This window comes from Astyanax mexicanus, chromosome 12, assembly GCF_023375975.1.
Source record: "Astyanax mexicanus isolate ESR-SI-001 chromosome 12, AstMex3_surface, whole genome shotgun sequence".
NCBI classification, from domain to species: Eukaryota; Metazoa; Chordata; class Actinopteri; order Characiformes; family Acestrorhamphidae; genus Astyanax; species Astyanax mexicanus.
Genome location: NC_064419.1, coordinates 41,717,158 through 41,742,306, shown reverse-complemented (window position 1 = coordinate 41,742,306; position 25,149 = coordinate 41,717,158). Strand labels below are relative to the sequence as shown.

Sequence of the window (25,149 nt, the reverse complement as noted above, 5' to 3'; positions counted from 1 at the left end):
ATGAAAATGATCAGGGGTGCCCAAACTTTTTCATACTGCTATAGATCCAGGAAATGAGTATCTGTTTTAGTCTGGCTTAAGTAGGCAGACTGTTCCTCAAATCCGTAAATCCCACAGCTCTACAGTAATGATTAAATGAAAGAACTAAAACACAACATTCTCCCTAAACAGTCTGCGTCCGGATTACGTAATCTCCGCCTGCAGCCCGGGGACAGATTGTGTCCTTCTCCTGAGCTCTGAGTGGATTCTTTTTGGGAATGGAATTTTAAGGACACTGAGGAATGCTGAGTGCAGCTCAGTGACAGATGCTTTAGCATGTGAACCTTTATCATACATGTGCTGCAGTACAGAGTTAATCATTACATTACATTACATTACATTACATTACATTACATTACATTTGGCAGACGCTTTTGTCCAAAGCGACTTACAATAATGAAGTACAAAAGTAATAGGAATTAAGATAAACCCTTTTAGATAGGGCTCAAAGGAGGTCAAAGGGAAATAAAGGGTTAGAGAAGTGAAGGAGGGGAAGAAGGAAATGGGGTTAGAAGTAGTTAGTGTGTTAGAGGTGTTAGGAGAGGTGTTAACACCTCTAATCATACAGCTTCATTCAGTACACTGAGCAAACAGCAGCACTCCTAGATCTGTAGTTCTATAATCACAGACTGTAGTTCTGTATCTGTTTCTCTGGATACTTTATTATCATCCTCCTTTCCTTTAACTCTGTTCTTCAACACTCAGAACCACACAGGAGAAAAAAACACCACAGAACAGCTGTTATCATTATTTGGGTGGTGGGTCATTACTGTAGCACTCTAGTTCTGTGATGTCACAGAATATTTGACGTCTTGGAATATTCTATGATGTCACAGAATGTTCTGTCATGGAATTTTCTGTGATGTCACGGAATGTTCTGTGATGTCATGGAAGGTTTGATGTCACAGAATGTTTTTGATGTCACAGAATGTTCTTGATGTCACAGAATGGTATGTAATGTCACAGAATGTTCTGTGATGTCATGGAATATTCTGTGATGTCATGGAATGTGTGATGTCACAGAATGCTGTGATGTCACAGAATGTTTTGCAATGTCACAGAATGTTCTGTAATTCCACAGAATGTTCTGTAATTTCAAATGTTCTGTGATGTCACGTAATGTTATGTGATGTCACGGAATGTTTGACATCTTGGAATGTTCTGTGATGTCTCAGAGTGTTCTATGATGTCACAGAATGTTCTGTGATGTCATGGATGTTCTTTGAAGTCACGGAATGTGTGACATCTTGGAATGTTCTGTGATGTCACAGAGTGTTCTATGATGCTATTAAATGTTCTGTGATGCCAATTAATGTTCTGTGATGTCACAGAGTGTTCTATGATGTTACATAATGTTCTGTGATGTCATGTTCTTTGATGTCACTGAATGTTCTATGATGTCACAGAATGTTTTGTGATGTCACACAGTGATTAGCACTGATTAGCATGTTGGTATATGAGGTGTTGTGCTGGTTTTTAAACACTGTGTTTAATCTCTCACCGTCCTCCACTCTATTACACACTCCTACCTACAGCTGTAGCAGCGTACAGATGTATGAACATTTTTAACTTGCCACCATGGTAATATTATATTATTGAAAACATTGATTCCAAACTCTTAAAATAGTATTAATCAAATAAATCAATTTCATTCTCATTTGAAGCATTTCCGCTAGACAGGATTCATTATTATAATAGAGCGCTGTGGATCAGCCACATGTAATCTACAAACAAAAAACCCTCAGATATGAATGAAACCCATCCTGAGCATGCATTATCACACGCTTTAGAGAATTATAGTGCACTGAGACCTACATGTGTAATTATCTAACAGATGCAGAGAACAGATCAGCTCTAATGAGAGTATTAAGTGGTTTATCATTAGTTTGAATGTAATGATCAATAACAGCTTGGCTGACAGTTTGCTTGTCAGCTTTGCAGCTGCCCAGACTTACAGCCAGATCCCCATCGTTTACAGCAGTGATGTGCGACTGAGAGAAAGACTGCTTGTCGCTGATCAATTGTTTGTTTTTTTATAATAATAATAATAATAATAACTGGATATGCGTTTTTTGAAGGAAATAGCAGTGCTTGCAGTACTAAAATAAAGACAGATAGCTTTAGAAAAAAAATATATTGTTGTTATAATTATTGTGTAATTACGTTACAATTGTATAATTTTATTATTATAGTACTATTGTGTTATTACCATGTTATTAGCATTTGTTATCTTGATCTAAATCTTGTATACAGCTCTGGAAAAAGAGACTTAAAAATGATGATTTTCTTTGGAAGATGGATGATCACAAGCCATCAAACCAAGCTGAACTGCTTAAATGTTTGCTCCAGGAGTGGCATAAAGTTATCTAAAAGCAGTGTGTAAGACTGGTGGAGGAGAACATGCGAAGGTGCATGAAAACTGACATTAAAAACCAGGGTTATTGCACCATTATTCATATTCATTTCTGAACTCCTAAAATTTTGCAATTTTTGAGGTCTGAAAGCTCTGCACCTTTTTTTATTGTTATTTCAGCCATTTCTTACTTTTGGCAAATAAATACTCTAAATGACAATATTTTTATTTGTGTTACTGTGCAGTTGCTATGGTAATAGGTTGGTTGATCAGGTGTTTACTGAGTGGTTTCAGTTGTGTTACAAGTGGTTACTAGATGTTGTTGAAAATGAATGAGAGTGAATGGGAGAGGATGAGGGATGAAAAAGCAACAAATAGATATGGGATATGATACGAATCTGTATAGCTGTGGATTAGCAGCATGTATATAAAACAATATTGTATGTCTTACAGAAATAGAGATATATTAAATACATGTTTTAAAACATTAAATAATATTGAAGGATGTTAACTTTTTAAGATGCAACAACATTTTTATTAACCATTTTAAAGCCAGGTACGCCTGAACGTTTGATGGAAACAGTAACCCACTGTTTCTCACCGATAGCCGAGGGGGTAGCGCTGAGTAAAAGACTCATTACGTAAGTAAATTTGGTGAGTGGTTAGCTGCAGGGGTGAAGCAGAAGAGCACAGGCTTAAATAACATTACAAGGAAAGCATCTGGAGGTTCTGTGAACTGATGCTGTGGGGCATCTGGTAAACTCCGGGCCAGGACCCATCTGTTCGGGCCCGTGTGCAGCAGCTGGGGAGCGGACGGACAGATTACAGCAGGAGGAAGAGAAGGAATGAAAAGAAGGAAAATCAGCTGATTCCAGATTAACACTTCAGAACTTTAGATCTTACAGGTGCAGCAGGTTCACGCATTATTGTCTCTGCTTTGTTTTCTTATTAATTTAGAGTACACTGAAAAAAATGATGAGTAAATTTTACTAAAAAAACGTTCCGTTAAATGTTACATAGAGTAAATAAGAGAACTGAACTTCAGTCAATCCTTTCTTTTAATAAACTTTACTTCATTTCTGCATACAATATTACCTAATTACAATTACTTAATTTATACAATATTACTTAATACATACTATATGTATATATATATAATATATTATAATTCCTGAAATTTAAATATGTTTAGTTAAAACACACATATCACACTGTCTCAACACACAGACGGCATGTAATACATTATATCCATGTGTTGAGACAGTGAAACTTGGTCTGTTTAATAAATTATTTGAGTAATACTGTATAAATTAAGTAATTGTAATTAGGTAATATTGCATGCAGAAATTAAGTAAAGTTAACTAAAAGAAAGGATTGATTCAGTAAAAATAAATGAAATAAATGTTACTAAAAGAAAGGATTGACTGAAGTTCAGTTCACTTATTTACTCTATGTAACATTTAAGTCTTGAAACTGAGTTAAAGTTACTTAAATTGATCTGAAATTAAATTTACTTTAAAAAAGCAAGTGCAGAAAGTTGTAAAAAAATGTAAGTAAATTTTACTCAACTTTTTTTTAGTGTATAACATAAAGTCACACTTTCAAGATCTGTAATTGGACTGTAATTCAATAATGTGCTTACTGTGAGTGGGAGATGGTCAGGTATTCATGATTGATGCATGTTTTATTACTTTAAACAATTGAAACATAATAAAAAATCATTGGGAGGGATTATTATATACAAACAAATTCTTTTTAGGTTTTTAAGCAATTTCACTATATGTGAGCTTGTTTTATATGGTGTTTGTGTCTGTAATTTATGAATATAAGCTATTTACAGGTGATATAACAGACATTTTAAGTATTAATATAGCAGAAAAAAACTAATTTTATTCTCTGTGCATGCAAGATATAAAAGCGTTTACCACCCAAATTAAATTAAGTTGTCTAACACTATGTTGATACAATACACCATTTAAAAGTTTGGAAGCTTGTAGCAGGACAATCACAATGCCAATAACTATCTTCATTGAGGTTGGAGATGGTTAGCCATGATGCTAACAGCCAGGCTAATCATTGTTGGAACCACACGGCTGAAGGTTTGGCAGCAATGCTAAAAGACAGGTTTAAAGTGTTGGCGCAGAATAGCCATGATGCTAACAGCCAGACTTAACTGGTGCTGTTAACTGGGGCTGGTTATCTGCTGGTTTTTAGATGATAGTGTGTCATTTTATATAATAATAAATACATTTATGTATGGGGTGCCAAGTGATCCAGCAGGCTAAGCTCTGCCACTATGATCGGGAGATCGCCGGTTCGAATCCCACTCATGCAGCTTGCATGTTGGCTTTGCTCTCTCTGGGTGGGTGGGTGGTTGGAGCTCTTTTCACTCTTCACTCCTTGGGTGATGTCAATCAGCACAAGGCGCCTGTGAGCTGATGTATGGAAACCGAGTCGCTGCACTTTCCTCCGAGTGCGCTGTGATGATACTTTGCAATGCTGCATCAGTAGCAGTTGAAAAAGAGGCAGAGTCTGACTTCACATCAATCAGCCTAGCTAAATTGGGGAGAAAATCTTTAAAAAATAATAATAAATAAATATCTACACAAAATGCCACAATTAAAGAAATACAGTATATATATATATATATATATATATATATATATATATATATATATATATATATATATATATATATATATATACAACTTGTAGACCTGCTTCAGCTACCATAAACCCTTGTTTGTGAGCCCAGTCTACTATTCTGTGTAGTAAAGCCCTGAATTAGGAAGATATGCTGAAGGGTCACTGGTGCTTGTTTCAGGTTCCTCTGTCTGCATCCTAATTAAGACTGACTCCTCATCTATCCTTTCCCATTCACGTCACATGGATAAATAAATCAACACAGATGTTAAAGAGATCTCCAGAGGGAATGCAATGAGATATTGGACCACTGCTGACCCAAACCACCAGGAAATGGTGCTTCTCTCCTGGTAGATCTTTTTCAGAATTAAGTTCAATAGTAAAGGCATCAGATTTATAAAATAATACATTCACTCTGAACAGTTTCTTCATGAGAAACTAGAATAACATTCACAAATACTTTTTTTTTTACTTAAATATATATATTAGTTCTTATTTGGGTTTCCTGTGTTTTCCTATATTTGTTAGATTGCTCAGATTTTTGGTTGTTCATCTTCTTTCTTGTCAACGTGTTCATGACAAGGCACAAGTGCAGAAGTTGTGCGGGCATTAAACATTAATTTAAATAATAAACAGTAAGGCAGGAAATAAAACAAACAAATAAAGTAATAAATACGTTTTAAAAAGTTTGAACTTTACAAAAAATTATAAGACATAAATAGACTAATAGGATCATGCTTTGTATCTACTTTTTGATCTTAAAGGGACATAGATATCTGTACTTTTTGATTTTTTCAAAGGACATAGATATCTGTACTTTTTGATTTTTTAAAGGACATAGATATCTGTACTTTTTGATTTTTTTAAGGGACATAGATATCTGTACTTTTTGATTTTTAAAGGACATAGATAGACTCATAGGTTCATGCTTTTATCTGTACTTTTTGATCTTTTAAGGGACATAGATATCTGTACTTTTTGATTTTTTAAAGGACATAGATAGACTCATAGGTTCATGCTTTTATCTGTACTTTTTGATCTTTTAAGGGACATAGAGATCTGTACTTTTTGATCTTTTAAGGGACATAGATATCTGTACTTTTTGATTTTTTAAAGGACATAGATAGACTCATAGGTTCATGCTTTTATCTGTACTTTTTGATCTTTTAAGGGACATAGATATCTGTACTTTTTGATTTTTTAAGGGACATAGATATCTGTACTTTTTGTTTTTTAAAGGACATAGATAGACTCATAGGTTCATGCTTTTATCTGTACTTTTTGATCTTTTAAGGGACATAGAGATCTGTACTTTTTGATCTTTTAAGGGACATAGATATCTGTACTTTTTGATTTTTTAAAGGACATAGATAGACTCATAGGTTCATGCTTTTATCTGTACTTTTTGATCTTTTAAGGGACATAGATATCTGTACTTTTTGATTTTTTAAAGGACATAGATAGACTCATAGGTTCATGCTTTTATCTGTACTTTTTGATCTTTTAAGGGACATAGATATCTGTACTTTTTGATTTTTTAAGGGACATAGATATCTGTACTTTTTGTTTTTTAAAGGACATAGATAGACTCATAGGTTCATGCTTTTATCTGTACTTTTTGATCTTTTAAGGGACATAGAGATCTGTACTTTTTGATCTTTTAAGGGACATAGATATCTGTACTTTTTGATTTTTTAAAGGACATAGATAGACTCATAGGTTCATGCTTTTATCTGTACTTTTTGATCTTTTAAGGGACATAGAGATCTGTACTTTTTGATTTTTTAAAGGACATAGATAGACTCATAGGTTCATGCTTTTATCTGTACTTTTTGATCTTTTAAGGGACATAGATATCTGTACTTTTAGATTTTTTAAAGGACATAGATAGACTCATAGGTTCATGCTTTTATCTGTACTTTTTGATCTTTTAAGGGACATAGATATCTGTACTTTTTGATTTTTTAAGGGACACAGATATCTGTACTTTTTGATTTTTTAAAGGACATAGATATCTGTACTTTTTAGATTTTTTAAGGGACATAGATATCTGTACTTTTTGATCTTTTAAGGGACATAGATATCTGTACTTTTTGATCTTTTAAGGGACATAGATATCTGTACTTTTTGATCTTTTAAGGGACATAGATAGACTCATAGGTTCATGCTTTTATCTGTACTTTTTGATCTTTTAAGGGATGTAGATAGACTCATAGGATCATGCTTTTATCTGTACTTTTTGCCCTTAAGACCTGCCACGTGCGAGCAATCCACACGTGAGTGCAGAAAGTTAACCTGCAGGACACGTGTCCATTTTTCTCAGCATTGACAGTAGTTGGAGAGTGGATGGCCCTCGGTAGGTGGGGGCGAGGGAGGTTGGGAGGACTTCATTAGGCTGATGGACTGCTGCAGCGCTGGCATGAGTGATGTGCTCTTCCATCACTTTATGATCGTATATCTCCATTCGGTGGCAGCTGCTTCCTTATTAAAACCTCTCCTGCTCAGGTCAGATGACGACTGTGCGAGACGTGCTCACCAGAGGAGTGTTCATACCGTGCTTCTTCTTTCTTATTTTGTGCACGACTGAGGCTTCCTGTTAAACGTTAATAAGAGATGCTCTCGTAGCGCTGTACCTTGATGATATATCAGCAGAGGTGAAGATTGTAGCTTGTAAGATGCCGCTCCTCTACGCTTAATAAAAAGCTCAGACATTCATCCTACAAAGGCTGTGACATTCACATTCATATAACATCTTCATATACCTTCCTTTCCAGATGAAGGAACACTAAAAAATGCACGACTTTCAGTTTTTTAATGAGATCTTTCAGCAACTGCTTGGGAGACTGTAAAATTGTCAGTCTTGTAATCTTACCAGCCAACAGCCAACAATGGTGCTAAAATGAAGCAATGTTCTCCAGTCCTGTACAACCATAATTACGCCCTGGAAGCAATGTTGGACAAGGCCTGTTGCCAGCATGCTAATGCTATTATGGGCAAGGTGCACAGTAATACTCTGCTAATAGTGCTAATAGAGAAGAGGCTGGTCGCTGTTGTTCTAACAACTTGAAAGCCTTTGTTGATGTAAACGGAACATTTTTCTCCTTTCCCCTACAACCATAATGTACTACAAGCCATGAAAAACTCAACTGCTCAATGTGAAGAGTCTACCCTTCCAAAAAAAAAGATGATCATTTGATTAGGGCCTGGCCTATCATGCTGTTAAATGCTGTGCTAATGGCGTGGTAACAATGGTAGATTTTGTGCTAACACTGTGGTAGTGATGTTGGATGAGGCTGGTAGTAGGTGCTGTGCTAACACTGTAGTAGTGATGTTGGACGAGGCTGGTAGTAGGTGCTGTGCTAACACTGTGGTAGTGATGTTGGATGAGGCTGGTAGTAGGTGCTGTGCTAACACTGTGGTAGTGATGTTGGACAAGGCTGGTAGTAGATGCTGTGCTAACACTGTGGTAGTGATGTTGGACGAGGGTGGTAGTAGGTGCTGTGTTAACAATGTGGTAGTGATGTTGGACGAGACTGGTAGTAGGTGCTGTGCTAACACTGTAGTAGTGATGTTGGACAAGGCTGATAGATGCTGTGCTAACACTGTGGAAGTGATGTTTGATGAGGCTGGTAGTAGGTGCTGTGCTAACACTGTGGTAGTGATATTTGATGAGGCTGTTAGTAGATGCTGTGCTAACACTGTGGTAGTGATGTTGGATGAGGCTGGTAGTAGGTGCTGTGCTAACACTGTGGTAGTGATGTTGGATGAGGCTGGTAGTAGATGCTGTGCTAACACTGTAAAAGTGATATTGGACGAGGCTGGTAGTAGGTGCTGTGCTAACACTGTGGTAGTGATGTTGGACAAGGCTGGTAGTAGATGCTGTGCTAACACTGTGGTAGTGATGTTGAACGAGGCTGATAGATGGTGTCCTAACATTGGGGTAGTGATATTGGGCGAGGCTGGTAGATGCTGTGCTAACACTGTGGTAGTGATGTTGGATGAGGCTGGTAGTAGGTGCTGTGCTAACACTGTAGTAGTGATGTTGGACGAGGCTGGTAGTAGATGCTGTGCTAACACTGTGGTAGTGATGTTGGACAAGGCTGGTAGTAGATGCTGTGCTAACACTGTGGTAGTGATGTTGGACGAGACTGGTAGGTGCTGTGTTAACACGGTGGTAGTGATGTTGGATGAGGCTGATAGTAGATGCTGTGCTAACACTGTGGTAGTGATGTTGGACGAGGGTGGTAGTAGGTGCTGTGCTAACAATGTGGTAGTGATGTTGGACGAGGCTGGTAGTAGGTGCTGTGTTAACACTGTGGTAGTGATGTTGGACGAGACTGGTAGTAGGTGCTGTGCTAACACTGTAGTAGTGATGTTGGACAAGGCTGATAGATGCTGTGCTAACACTGTGGTAGTGATGTTTGATGAGGCTGGTAGTAGGTGCTGTGCTAACACTGTGGTAGTGATGTTGGACGAGGCTGGTAGTAGGTGCTGTGCTAACACTGTGGTAGTGATGTTGGACGAGGCTGGTAGTAGGTGCTGTGCTAACACTGTGGTAGTGATGTTGGACGAGGCTGGTAGTAGGTGCTGTGCTAACACTGTGGGAGTGATGTTGGACGAGGCTGGTAGTAGGTGCTGTGCTAACACTGTGGTAGTGATGTTGGACGAGGCTGGTAGTAGGTGCTGTGCTAACACTGTGGGAGTGATGTTGGATGAGGCTGGTAGTAGGTGCTGTGCTAACACTGTAGTAGTGATGTTGGATGAGGCTGGTAGTAGGTGCTGTGCTAACACTGTGGTAGTGATGTTTGACCTGGTAGTGCAAAGAACATATGTTGGCCCTGATAATGGTGAAAGAGGCCGGTAACTGTTGCTATAACACCTTGGAAACAATGTTGGACATGGCCTGTGTATCAGATGTTCTAATGCTGCAGAAGCGATGTTGGAAAATTCTGATACTGATGCTAAAAGAGGCCGGTCCTGTTGCTCTAACGCTTTGGAAGCCTTTATTGTTGTGAATAAAGCAGTGTTCTCCAGTCCTCTACAAACATAATTTACCACACGCCATGGAAAACTCAACCGCTCAATGTTGAGAGCCTGCTCTCCAAAGGCACAGACGATCAGGTGATTAGGGGCCTATCAGGGGAATGTCTATTTTCATACAAGCTTCCAGTGGCAATTGACCTTGTCTGTGCTTTTGAGGCTTTTTCCCCGGGTATAGCTTTTAGAAAATACGCTCTATCATGGTGCCTTTGAAGCAGGATGGTGAGACTAAAGACCACCTCTTACCTGCGATCAAAGCTCTGAGAGTCAGAGCAGGTGTCAGGCTCTGCCTCTCAGATAAATTTCAGCCATTAGCAGTGGATGAGGGTGACTGGGCGGCCAGCAGAGCAGACACAGCTGCTGGTTTCCTCTCTGCCCTCACTAATGGGCAGAGATGGATCTGTTCGTCCGGAAAGAGAAGCGGTACAAGGAGGTGTAATGGGGAATTAGCACACTCTGAGAGCAGAAGCCTAACTGGAGCTGCTTCCTCTAGCAACAAAAAAACAGACCACTGTAGTGCTGTTGCTCAGCGTTAGCTGTTAGCTATGATAGTGACATTTCATACCTTTAAAAGGTTTTACTGCAAAGGCCTGAGATTTCCGGCCTGAAGTTTTACATTCTGTTGCTCAGCAATAAAAGTTGTGGACGTTAGCATTACTAACCATGCTTATTGTTAAAAAAAACATTAACAAAACAGCCAAGCCTATAGCCCAGAGGTCAGCCAAAAAAAATGAAGTCTAATGGGATGGAGTGCCACAGACTAGTAGCTCTCCAGCCCAGAGGGTTGTTGAACCCAACTACAGAACATCTGATCTCAAAGCAGGTAAACCCAAGATGAAAGAAAATAAATAAATTAATAAATAAACACACTGTTCCTCACGCGGGATCAAACCTGTGTTGTCAGGGTCGCGGCCCAATACACTACTGCTGCCCGGCTAGTGAATTGGGACACAGCTGGAAAAAAAATGCCCTTATAAGGAGATAGGGAGCCAAAGAACGGGCAAAAAAACGAAAACGGGTGGAAACTAAAGTCATGCCAAGCTCCACAGAGAGACAGGGGAGGCATGTAAACAAAAGCTCACCAGAGAAGCATTTTATTTATTCATTTTTTTCATTATTGTTCATTATGGTTCAAATACACTCACGGGCCAGATGTTTCATGCATGCGGGCCTATCGCCGACCCCTGCTATAGCCTGTGTTTGGTGTGCTAATACTGCAGAAGCATATTGTATTTTGATTGAAGCCTCCATCTGGAATGCTAATGCTGTGATAGCGATATTGGGCTAAAGTACTAATAGCGCAGAAGTGAAGCTAATGTTGGAGAAGTGATGGGGGACAAGGCTTGCTTGTTTGCTTGCGTGGTAACACCCTGATAGAGATGCTGGAAGAGATCGATACTTACACCTGCACTTATACCCCACAAGTAAGGTTGGATGAGGTCTGTCTGTAGCTGACATGCTAATGCTATGATAGCAATGTTTAATGGGGATAGAAGCCAGAGTGCTAACACTGTGGTAGTGATGTTAGATTAGACCAGTAGCCAGCGTGCTAACACAGCACTGTGTTATCACTATGCTAGTTATTTTAAAATGATACAAATGTATCCATAATTAATGCTGAGCATAAATGAGCCTCAACTGACAACTTTCTGCCAAGCTTATTCTTTACTAAGCCCCCATATGCTTGTTATCCACGTCTGAAAAATATGATTTTTTTAAAATCCATTTAAAGCCCAGGAGACTACAAAAAAAATTACAGAAGATTTTATATTAGGTTTACAGAGACTTTAATGAAAAATGTTAATAGGATGTGGTGCAACAGGCCCTAAGAATCAAGTTGAATAAAACATTTAAAATTACAAATTACTTTAAAAACAGTAAATGAATAAATATGTGGGAAGCAAAAAAAAGGCTAAATATAGAAATTTAATATTATTCATAATTGAATTTTTTTGCTATGCTGCTCCAATATAACAACATATAAGCCAAATTTATCCAAGTTTAACTGAACTTCCCACTTCCTCGAATCTAAAGACAGTCATCCTGAGCTAAGATATATTGATAAAGGAAATCCGTTAAAAAAAAAGCATCCTCAGTCATTTTAGCTGGATGTGAAACACTAGATCTCCTCCTCTCCCAGCTAAAGTTACAGACAATTCCAGTCCATTTCTACCATTAGTTTAAAGCACTGCATTCTCCTCTCGGCCCTGCTGCAGCTGTCTCTCAGAGCGCCATGATCAAACACAAGCGAATACCGAGAGCAACTGCCTTTAGGAACAAAGCACCTGCCAAGCTATTGTTCCCTGAGGTGATCTAATTATGCCATAAAAGCACCATTTGTCTTATACGTTCAGGAGCCACGTATTATTCTCATTACCTCGACTGCAGGTGCAGTGGGAGAGGCTCATTTAACATCCACCCAGCTCAATACTCAGCGTCTGAAAAGCAGACAAAGACACAAATACAATGAAAAGGTCCATAATGTGGTTATGAGCAATATTGCAAATAATCATAACTATAAATAAAGAGGGAGGTACAGCTGGAGGCAGAATCAAGTTTCATACTGTTTTCTCCTGTTCAGTTTTTTTTAAAAGCTTTGATTTTCTTGCTTTTGAGAAGCCTTTCAAAAATGGTTTCATCTGTTATCTGGATCATCATTGGAATACATTTATTATATTATATATAATTTTAATGAAAAGAAAGCAAAATTAAATGTTCATGTACCTGAAATGTTGGAAAAACATTGAGGACCATACTAATCGACTGGCACATTAGTGTGGACAGATGGATGGATGGATGGATGGATGGATGGATGGATGGGTTGTGAATAAACAGACAAACAGTGATTACATGGTTATATGATGTAGAATGTTTTGGGCGGATGGATTTTTGGATGGATGTACAGTTAAATGGGTTTATTGATTAATGGCTACATGGATAGATGAATGGATGAATAAATAGATTGAGATGAATAAATCAAAGGTGATAAACAGCTACTCAAATGGGTGATTAAATGGATGCATGATTTGGAAGAATGTATTTGGTGGATGGGTGGATGGATGAATTGTTGATAAATATATATAGAATTAATTGAGGACAAGAAAGTAGATGGATCTCTGACTGGATGGATAAATTGATGAATGGATGTCTACTTCAATGGATGGATGATGTGGAAGGATGTCTTGGGAAGAAAACTGAAAGGATGGATGGATGGATGGCTGATTAATGGATGGATGGATGGATGGATGAGTTTATGAAATAATGGATGAAAAAAATGTTACATTAATTGATGGATGTGGATGGACATATATAAGGATGGATTTATGGGTGAATGCATTAACAGTTAATGGATGCATAGACTGTATGAATAAGTATGGAAATGGGTGGATGGGTGAATGCATGGATGGATGGATGGTTGATGGGTGGATAGACTGGGTAGATAAGTATGTATATGAGTGAATGGGTGAATGGATGGATGGATAGATGGATGGATGGATGGATGGATGGATGGATGCATTAATGGTTGATGGATGGATAAACTGGGTGGATAAATATGTAGATGGATGAATGGATAGATGGGTGAATGAATGGATGAATTGACTAGATGGATGGCAGTGGATGACCAGTGAATAAATAATGAATGTATGTGCACGGACAGATATATGGATGGGTGGATGGATGGATAAATAATATGGAGATGGAGCGATGGATAGATAGGAACAGGTAATAGTGTAGTTCTACAGTAAAGACACCTGGGAGAATGGAGACAGAATAAAGCATCTGTTTTTCTATAACACTTCAGTCTTTTGTGGAACAAAAGACTTTTATATACATTATGTTTCTCCTGCCACGAGGAAATGAAACGGCGGGCAGATGGCAGCAACTTAAACTCTAAATGAAGAGGGTAAGAGGGGTCTTCAATTATACGGCTGTACCTGGCCAAGCTTTCCTGAGTGCCTTTCTAAACGTTCATTAAGAGTCAGAGAATGATCATGATTTTTCATCGCTTGAACTCTGATAATCCATATCTCCTTTCCATGAGCATGAGGGCCAGTGTTCAACCACACACACGAGATAACACTCATTCTGCCTCGAGAAAGAGTAGAGGCAGTTTCACTTAATGACTGAATAAATGAACTTTGATGTAACTCCCATGCACAAGGGCTTTCCACCAAGTTCCAGTGATGAGAGGGAATATTTTCATAGTTTAGCTAATGTTGTTTAGTTTTATGTGAGTTTGTGCCCAGTTTCACTACTCCAGCATTTGTCACAAGCCATTTTTATTAGGCCCCTTCACAGCTAAACACTAGTGAATACAATGAATGGTCTACATCAGGGGTGTCCAAACTATGGCCCGCGGGCCATTTGCGGCCCGTTTCATTATTTGAAGCGGCCCGCGAGGTATTTTAGAAATAGAATGAAAGTTGGCCCGCTGTTAAGCAGGTTTTTATAATGTGAGATTCAAAGTTTGGTGTCAGAAACGGGCCAAAGAGTCTAAAAGCAGAGAGGGTTCGCAGTTTTAGCGCAGAAAAACGGGCCAAAGAGTCTAAAAGGGGCAAGAGTATTCAGTTGTAGCGCAGAAAAAGGGCAAAATAGTCTAAAAGTTGCCATAATTAAGGAGTTTAATATTAAGAGACATCATGAAATGAAACATCATTTTGAAAAATCTTAGTTTACACAACACTGTCAAAGATAGATAAAGAGTGTGTAAAACAGCGTGTAAATGAAAGTTACCAGGAAAATGTATTATTATTTCATTATTTGTTTTATTACAGAGTCTGTGGCCCGTGACTTCAAATATATTTCTCCTTCTGGCCCCCAACAAAAAAAGTTTGGACACCCCTGGTCTACATGTTAACCCACCTTTACCGAAAATAGTTATATGAAATGCTCATTACATTGTACTGTATTGAATCTCTTAAATCAATGCGGCAATAAAATATACAAAGATCATTAACACAAGGTCTAAAATCAGCTAAATTTCCTATAGTACTGTCCTCTCTTTAACCATCATTCCATTAAAGGCTCCTCTTGTTTGTCCTGTTGTTCTTTCAGCTGCAGAGTTTTTAACAGAAGTTTCATACTATTTTCTCCAAAAACGTTGGCAAATGGCTGGATGGCTAAGAAGTTCAAGAATGGTTACATCAATGGGTAATAACATTTTAATAGATGATGTGGAAGGATGTCTGGGGTGGATGGATGGATGGATGGATGGGTTGATGGAAGGATGAGTGGGTATATGGATATCTGGAAAAATAGCAAGTTATTTTTTTCTTATTTAGATTTAGATTTGGGTGAGTACTATTGTTCTATTGTCCTTAGTTAGCTTATAACTATAATTTTATTACCAACATTTTTGACCTTTTTTGAATCTCTTAAATCAAAGTGGCAATAAAATATACAAAGATCATTAACAAAAGGTATAAAATCTGCAAAATTCCTAAAAGTACTGTCCTCTCTCTGACCATCATTGCATTAAAGGCTCCTCTTGTTTGTCCTGTTGTTCTTTCAGCTGCAGAGTTTTTAACAGAAGATTCATACTACTTTCTCCTGTTCATTTTTTAAGCTTTGATTTTATTGGAAGCTTTGATCATTGGAATACTAACATTATATTATGTATAATTTTGATGACAATATGACATTCTCAATGTTGAAAAAGCAACACTACATCTACCAGCATTTATGTGCTGAATTTTATATAGGCGTGGATGGATGGATGGATGGATGGAGGTATGGATGGATAAATGAATGGATTGATGTGTGAGAGGTGAACTGGTGAATGGATCTCTGGGTAAATTGGCAGGTGGCTGGATGGCTAAAAAGTGCAAGAATGGTTCATCAATGTATGATAACATTCTGAAAGATGGTGCCTGGTGTGGATTGGTTGATGAAAGGTTGAGTGGGTATATGGATATATGGATATCTGGAAGAATAACAAGTTTATTTTTTCTTGTTCTTGACTATTGTTCTATTGTCCTTAGTTAGCTTATAATAACAACTTTATTACCAACATTTTTGACCTTGTTTGAATCTCTTAAATCAAAATGGCAATAAAATGTACAAATATTATTAACAAAAGGTACAGAATCTGCAAAATTTCCAATAGTACTGTCCTCTCTTTGACCATCATTATATTCCATTGTTTCTCCTGTTGTTCTTTGGGCCGCAGAGTTTTTAACAGAAGACATTGTTGTGTGGCTCATTGTTCACATGCTGGAAGAAGATGAAGAACGCTGTAATCTGATCTTCCACTGATTTATAAGTGTTCGGCAGACGGCCAGAGCACTGCTGCAGAACCTGCATGCCACGAGTAGGAGTTGTCACATGCCGGTATAAATTAGGTAAACAGCTTTACGTCACATGTATTAAGGTCCCCTAAAATAAACTCCGCTTGTTCCAGGAATGAGACACCGCAGAACTAAAGCTGACAAGAATGGAATCATTTTTAGACCAAACCCGTCTGTCTGACTACATATTCCTACATTTTATTACAGCCATGGAAAATCACTTCAGCCACAGTTCATGACAGTCACTCAGCAACGAGAGACTCTCTGCACTTCTGTAAATATTTAAATACTGCTTATGCATAATGAAGTATAAAGAGCCATTTTTAGAAGCGGCAAGGCCTCTTGCCCATGAACAGATGTTAAACACAACACGCAGTGTGTTATTTTCCAACACATGGGTGTCCAGCTCACCACAACACATTTTGTGTTATATATAACACAACCAGCTTTAACTGTAGCATAGTGAGTTCAACACATTTTATGTAACTCTCAACATTAATTTTATTTAAAACAATATAACAAAATTTACACATGAAAAAAAGCATTCTTTATTTCATAACCTATTAAAGAACTGGTGCAAGTTTGAGCAAGCTTCAGAGAAAAAAAAATGTTCTACTGGAAATTTATTGCATAACTTATTTAATGCCTCAGCCAGGCATCCCACCTTTCCTGCAAGTCACGGGAATCTCCCACATATTGATTGCAGCTGCAAGATTCAAGATTCAAGATTTTTATTGTCACTTCACAGAGTACAGGTGTATATGTGAGGGAAAAACTTGTGTGCAGATTCCCACCAATGTGCAGAGAATAATATTTACAAGAAGAGTAAATAGTCCAGTAGGTGACAGAATAACTATGAGTAACTGCAGGTAAGGATTGAGTTGAGTGGGGAGTGCAGGGTGCAGAATGCTATATAATATGGGTCTGATAGATGCAGTGTAAAGTAAAGTGTAGGGAGCAGAGTTTGTATGGGTGACAGTGGGGTGGGTTGGGCAGAACACTGTTCTTCTGGCTGTTCCACAGCCTGCACACCTGGGGGAAGAAGCTGTCTCGGAACCGGCTGGTTCTGGTCTTCTAGCTTCTGAGCCTCCTTCCACTCGGCAGCTGTGAGAACAGGGAATGGCTTGGATGGGACGGGTCCTTGATGATCCTTTTGGATTTCCTCAGGGAGGATCATAAAGGACCCGTCCCATCCAAGCCATCCCCTGTTGTCATGACACATTATATGACAATGTCAAAGAAGTGAGGACACTGGTCTGGACTGATTCCCAGTCCCTCAGAAAGTACTTCATTACAGTGCATCAGATTTTCTAATAACAATGACCCTCTAATTGTCCGTAGTTTAAGATATATTTGCAGGAAGAAAGGGAGAAAATAACATCAACATTTAAATGTAGTAAGAAGTAATGGCGACAGGCCTAAAATACAGGAATGGATGTACAGGATGTACAGTACCAGAAGCTGGTAACTCTGATGAACTCCTATGCAACAGAGGAAACTCTTGCTCTTCCTTTCCTGGGGTGGTTCTTCAGTGGTCAAGCTACTACTTGAGTGGTGGGTCATTCTCAGCACTGCAGTGACATTGCACAGTAAAAATGGAAAAGTTGAGAAAACTAAACATTTAATGGCAACTTACTAGATTTTTTATTTTTTAGAGTTTTGAAGAAAACCATGACAGGTTGTGCCAAACTTTAAATATTAAGTCTCACTAACTTAAAGTGCATTAGTACCAACCTAAATTGTGACAAAAAATTGTGTCGATGACAAGTTTTTCATTATTACACATTTAAATTCATGTAGTGGATACAACACTATATTTTGTGCTCCATTATAGCGAATAGTGTGCAGTGCTGCTGGAGTTCTTAAACACCCCACTGTCACTGCCTGACTGAAAATATTCCAGCATCCTGGTCATAATGTTATGCATGATCCGCGTATCTTGGGATCATACTTTCTGCAATTATTTAAAGTCAAGGTAAATGCTAGAAACAATTCGTAATAAAACTCAGTTTTTTAGGTGTTCTTCACCCCTTATCTGACTCTAGCCGCGCAGACACGTCGTCAACAAAGGCAAGGCTGCCCAGCCATCGCCGCACATGCGAGACCACAACAGTTGCCAGGCAACACTACCCCAGCAGGAGTCGGAGTCTGAGTCAAACAGAACATTAATCATGTTGAGCAGAAATGTGTCGGACTGGCGGGTCCAGATGACCAGGAATTCTACTAGTTAGATTACGTAAGAGGTGTGATTGAAAACAAACAAAACTAAAGGCGGTGATTCACCCCGGGTTCACGCTGAGGCCGAGGAGCCGTCATCCGGGTGATGTGTTCATTAAGGGTCTTGAGGAGACAAGGGCTGCTGGCACGGTGGTTTATAACCCCGGCTACCATGACAACAAGCCCGGCTATAAAACCTGCCTCACTAGGGTCTCCTATGATTATCTTTACCTAATAACAGTGATATTCTGACTGGCCTTCTTCCAGCGAAGGCTTCTGGGTAAGTAGGTGTGTGCTTCAGAGCTTCCAAGAACAAAGTTGGAAAAATTGGCTCAGGAATATATAAACACATGTTTGCATATACAGATCTGAAAAAAAATTAAGAGACCACTTCAGTTTCTGAATCAATTTCTCTGATTTTGCTTTTTTTTAGATATATGTTTGAGTAAAATCAACATTTTTGTTTTATTCTATAAACTACAAACATTATTTCTCCCAAATTCCTAATAACAATATTGTCATTTAGAGCATTTATTACCAGAAAATAAAAGAAATGTCTAAAAGAGCATCAAATAATGCAAAGAAAACAAGTTCATATTCATAAAGTTTAAAGAGTTCAGAAATCAATATTTGGTGGAATAACCCTGATTTTTAATCACAGTTTTCATGCATCTTGGCATCATGTTCTCCTCCACCAGTCTTACACACCACTCAAGCAGTTCAGCTTGGTCTGATGGCTTGTGATCATCCATCTACCTCTTGATTATATTCCAGAGGTTTTCAATTAGCTAAAATCAAAGAAACCCATCATTTTTAAGTGGTCTCTTATTTTTTTTTCCAGAGCTGTATATGTAACCAATTGAATCATCTATATCTTTATTTTTTTAATATAAAGTTACATTGCATACTTATGTCCAATATAACAAGGTTCACAAGTGGGTCATAAATAAGGATATTTTTAGGTTAATGTGTTAAAAATATATATTTGACTATTTATTTCTTACTATATTTTAAAATTCTTGTTGTAAACTTACTTAAACAGTGTTTTTATATTTGTTGCCTTGTGCAGTTAGACCTTGTTTGTGACCTTCTACCTGATTATAAAAAACACCTGATTAAAATCTTTAGCTATCAGCAAAATATCAGGGACTGTAAAGCTTCCAAAAACTATATTTTGCCTCCCTAAAAATATCAATTAGTCATGACAATTCATGTCATAGAGGGTTAAAAAAAAATATATGTAAAAAAAATGCAGTGTTTCGTGGGTTTGAACACAACATATGTTTTTGTTTTATCTACTTATCTTTATTTATTTTATTAATTTACATCTATTCCTGCATTTTAGCCAGGTTACATATACACAAAAAAATAGACAATAGCAGATTAGTGCTGATAATCAGGTAGAAACATATATATCATCGCTGTCCAATGAAAGTGAGTCAGAAAGTATCTAAAATCCTGAATTCCAGGTGACTCTACCTCATAACGCTGTGAAAATGCCAAGGTGTGCAAAGCTATCATCTTAGCAAATGGTGCTACTTTGAAGAATCTGAAATATTTCATATATTTTGGTTTATTTAACACTTTTTTGTTTAGTAAAAAATTTAATTTTGTATTGAATTTAGTATTAATCTATAATGCAGAACATTTTAAAATAATGAAAAAAAAAAACACTGAAGATAAGATGCGTCCAAACTTTTCACTAGTACTGTTTATTAAAAGTAAATGTAAAACAATCTGTTAGCATTCTGTTTACATTTTCAACACTATTCTAACATATTCTGATTTGCGTTGTGCCTAAAATGCTGAGGCAGCTTCAGGAACACCTTCCAGGTCTCAGAATGTTTATGGGAAGTCTGGCTCAGCAGCATCAGCAGCTTGACACTCAATTAACTCCCATCCCAACAAGCACACTGAACCCATCCTTCAGTCATCCAGGGGAATCTGACTCTTCATTAACACTAATTAATGTGTATTTACACTGCACCTAATGAGAGGAGGAGGCGTGGAGGAGAGGTGTGTTAAGGGACCTCTGTTGTTAATAAACAGCTAAGTACCGAACAGTCCTTCAAATATGACCTAATGCGTCTCACTGCTCTCTTCCATTTCCATTTAGCTTCATTCATTTTAGCTTATGGTCAAGTAACTGATGCTACTCTACAGTTTGGGTTAATTACGTACATTTAATTCTTGAATAATAATTAAATTACACTGTCCCAGTACTCATGCTAACACCTAAAGTATAAATCTAAATTTTTCTTAGAGGTAATTTATTTTTTGTACAATTTTATAACTACACTGTACAGTGATTACTCATAACATTATGACCACTTCCTTGTTTTTGCATCTATTAACCATTTTTCCCCTGATCATATAGAAGCATATTGTAATCCCCACTGAGCAGCTAGTGAAAATATCATGGAACCACTGAAATACAACCAAATCCTATACACATGATTTCATGACTTTTGGCATGTCAGTATATAAGTTTGTCGAACCCAGCTGGCATTTCAATGTTGAATCAAACTTGAATTTGGTGTTGATTTTTAAGCCTGGATATTTAAATCTTTTATTAAAACAGTTTGCCTTAAAACGTTAAGTCATGGATAATGAAAACTTCATTTTAGCATTTAGCATTTTCGTTAGCATCAAGTTATTACAACTAAAGGAGATGTTGATTTAACTTTTTTATTTTTGTTTTACTGTAAGACCAGATAAGTTGAGTTTGCTTAACCTTTTTAAGGCAGCCGGTTTGCTCATTTTTTTTAAGTAATAGGGAATGAAAACTTGAGTTAGCATAAATTAAAACATCGTAGTTATTACAACTTAAAGGGAAATTGATTTAACCTTTTTATTTTTGTTATCCAATTCAAATGATGGTGAGTGTCAGAAACTGGAGGACACCCCCAAAATGCATATAGTTTGTCTCAAAAGACTAAACTCACTTCTTATAAGTTGACTCAACTCAAAGGTCTCTGTTTGAATGTACACATGCCCACAAATGTTCACCTAGTTTATAATAGTTAAGTGATGTTTGGAAATATCAAATTTTATATAAAACCGACAAAAACAGACTGAAAGTTCAAATGAATTGTGGGTTTACAGAGCATACATTTAACCTTTAATAAACCACAGCTCACATTCAGGATGCTCAAAACTGTATGGGAGAGGTAAAAATAAAACAAACAAAAGAAATCGCATGCTATGATGAAAATAAAAATGAGATTTTATTCTCTCTCTGTCTGAATATGCATCTCTGAAAAGTAGGAACAGAACAACAACAAAAACAAAAAGCTTTTATTACTACAAATAGCTAAAGTTACCCACCACTACTCTGATTCAACATCTGATCTCAAAAACACTAAAACAGTAAAACAAATAGAACATAAACATTCCCCCAGGTTTGGTGAAGAAGCAATTACTGCAACTGGGAGTAAAACCGCTTTTTAATTCCTTCATCCAACAGTTTTTTTTATTAAATGTTGATTAAAATTCAAAATGCAAATTTAAATGGCAGAAAGTTTAAGATATTATGTTGATTCAACATTAAAATGTTTGCATAAACATTTAACATTAAACATTAAAACAACAGACATTATTATAATTATATCGTCACTGTCCAAAAAAAATAACATGTCCAAAACAGTAACTTTAGTAACTTCAGTAGAAGTCAATGTAAAAAGAGTTTATTTCAGGTCATTTTGGATGATTTCCATTGGTCCATTTATTAACACATTTTGATACAATGTATAAAAAAAATCCACAAAAATTGAGATGCTTGTTTTTTACTGCAGAGTACCGATATTTCTACCTCATTTTAAAGTTAAAATTTGGTTGTATGTCAGCTGGGAAGTGTATGCATTAAATTAATGTGTTTTTTTTTTGACAGTTTGGTGCTGATAAACATGCGAAGATTGTAGAAATAAAGGGGAGAAAAAACTCGACAAACAGCACGGCCATATTTAGACTAATGTAATGCTGTCTAGCAGGGTGTAATTACACACCGCTCTGAGAGTCAGGCAGTGTAAGCAAGCTGAGGGAACTCCTCTGCTCTCAGTCCAATGTGAAAGTAAGAGGATTCAGCAGCAGACTCTCCACCCAGCTAAATGCTTTGCTGTAAATCAAATATTTAACAGCTTCCTGCTCCTCTACCTGAGAACTCACTGCTGTTCGAACTGGAAGCCGAAGTGGGCGACGCTGAGCGTGACTCAAATCAAGCCCTGCTTCCCCTACCTAGAGTAATCTATGTTTACAAATCAAGAGGCAGTGACCTGATTACAGTACAGAAGCCTAGAGGTTTCCTGGAACCTCAGAGTCCTTAACTAATATAGCAACCATCACAATAAAATAATAAAAGGGTAAAATAAAAAAATAATATTGTCACTGTCCAATGAAAAACAAGTGTGCTATAACATATAATATTGGCACTGCTGTGCTGCGGTCGTAGGAATGAAGTGGCAATATTACACGTTACAGCACAAACTTTGAGTGTATTATTGTGATTATACCACAGTTCCATTATTGCTGTTTACTGTTAAAATAGTTTCATTACTGCTCTGTTTGTAGCTGCGCTGTTTGGTTTGTAAGCTCTGCATCGTTGCAAGGTTACCTGTATGTGGCGGAGTAATACATGGAGAATTTCAGTGGTTACAGTGCATTATCAGCTGATAACGGCACTCATAGAACACCTCTCAGCCAATCACATTGCAGGGTCGAAACTAACTCTGGTAGAATTTAAGTTAATATAATTTAACAAGTATTTTCATGCATAACTGACTAGCATAAATAAGTCAACAGAGACAATCAGATTAGTTTCATTCAATTAACATCAGAGACAGATCTGTTTGCCAAAATAGCATATAACAGAATGTTAGAATAAATGCACATAAATATTGAAGCAGTTAAATTTGTAAATAATTTATTGTTTTTTTAAATAAAAGTTTTCAACTTATCCATGATTTCCTCAGTAATTAAATGTTGTCGGGTAAATCCACTGATATGAGTGATTTAATTGATTCGAGCATTAGTTTACTATGCATTGCACAATAACTATTATACATATTATTAGGCTTAGTTATGGAAAGGTTTGCGATTAAAACTTTAAGAAAATGTTTAGTGTTTAGCTGAGCAAATTTCATGGGACAGGAAGTAAAGAACATGTTTTCCGTCAGAGTGGTTTGTTTGTTGGAATGGTTCATTGTAGTCAGACACCGCGGGTCACAATAATTACCACTCACTGCACTGTCCACTGAGAGGGATGATGGGTTGTCGCTGTCCAATGAAAATCAAGTATCTCCATTTTTGTTGATTTTTAGTTTACTACAAATTTTGACCTTGTCTCTTGAAATCATGTCTCCTACAATGCTTTTAAATTCATTAATGAATAATCCAAAATAAATTCTCCAAAATTACCTGAATTCAACTCTTTTTCCATTGAATTTCATTAAAAAAGTAAGAAGGTTTCATCAACTATTTTGAGGCCCATTCGTGGCCACATACACAACACGGAAATCTTTGAGTTGAACCAACTTATAATAATTGAGTTTAGTCTGTTGCCATTAGCAGCTTCTTTTCCATTGGCTTCTGGCACAATCTATTAGCATACTAAAGCAATAAATGACCTTAAATTATTTGAGTAGACTTAACATATTAGAGTTTAGGTAAATTCAACATTAGAACAGTTTAGACATAATATGAAGTAGGGGTGGGCAATATTATATTGTATACAATATATTGTGACACAGAAATATCATAATATTAAAAATCTATATCGTGATAATAGAGATGTTCTGTCTTAAAAGTAGTCTATTATTTACTGTGAAGCTTTAGGTGTATTTATTGTATAATTGTATTAGTTTGTAGTTTATATGCATGCACTAAATATTCTGCAATATTTTTTGCTGCGTTATATTATTTTATGCTATATTATTTATTTTGCCACATTATGATTATGCTGTTGTACTCTTATAACATATTCCTGAAATTAATTAATTATTTTTCTGTTTTCCTATATAGCCAAGTATATCGTTATCGCAAAAATACCCTGAAATATCGTGATATTATTTTAGAGCCATATCGCCCACCCCTAATATGAAGTATCTTGTTAGTGACACAGCCTGAGATACGCTCTGTGCTTTATTTTGAATAGTCCTTTCTTCTGCTTAGTAAAACACCTAGCCTAACCAAACGTGATCCTACACACTAAAAAAACAGAGGTATGATATACGTACTTTCTTGTACTCAAAAGTACAAGGGTGTTGAGGGTGTGTCTCACGTGACATTGATTGGTCCCTAACCCTTGTTTATGTGTCAACCTCTTAGCCTATGAGCCTCAACTGCTATAACCCTGTTATAACCATGCAGTGTACTGACTCTGCTGCTGTAAATGTAGTGTTTAGTGGGCTCTGCACTTAGTGCATCTCACCTAGCACTGAGAGGAGAAGCACCCCCACCTTCCCTTCCTTCCCCCCACCTCCTTCCAAGCCCAATACCCCCCTCCCTCCCTCTCCTCCACCCTCCCTTCTCTTCACCCTCTCCTCCTTCTCCTCCTCCTCCTCCTCCTCTGCTCAT

At 37.2% G+C, this 25,149-nt stretch overlaps 1 long non-coding RNA gene across 1 annotated transcript in view; it reads right to left on the bottom strand.

Annotated features, from left to right (window-relative positions):
• Window positions 1–25,149, bottom strand: part of LOC125806120 (uncharacterized) — a 288,259-nt gene that overhangs the window by 90,362 nt on the left and 172,748 nt on the right. The window lies entirely within an intron of this gene.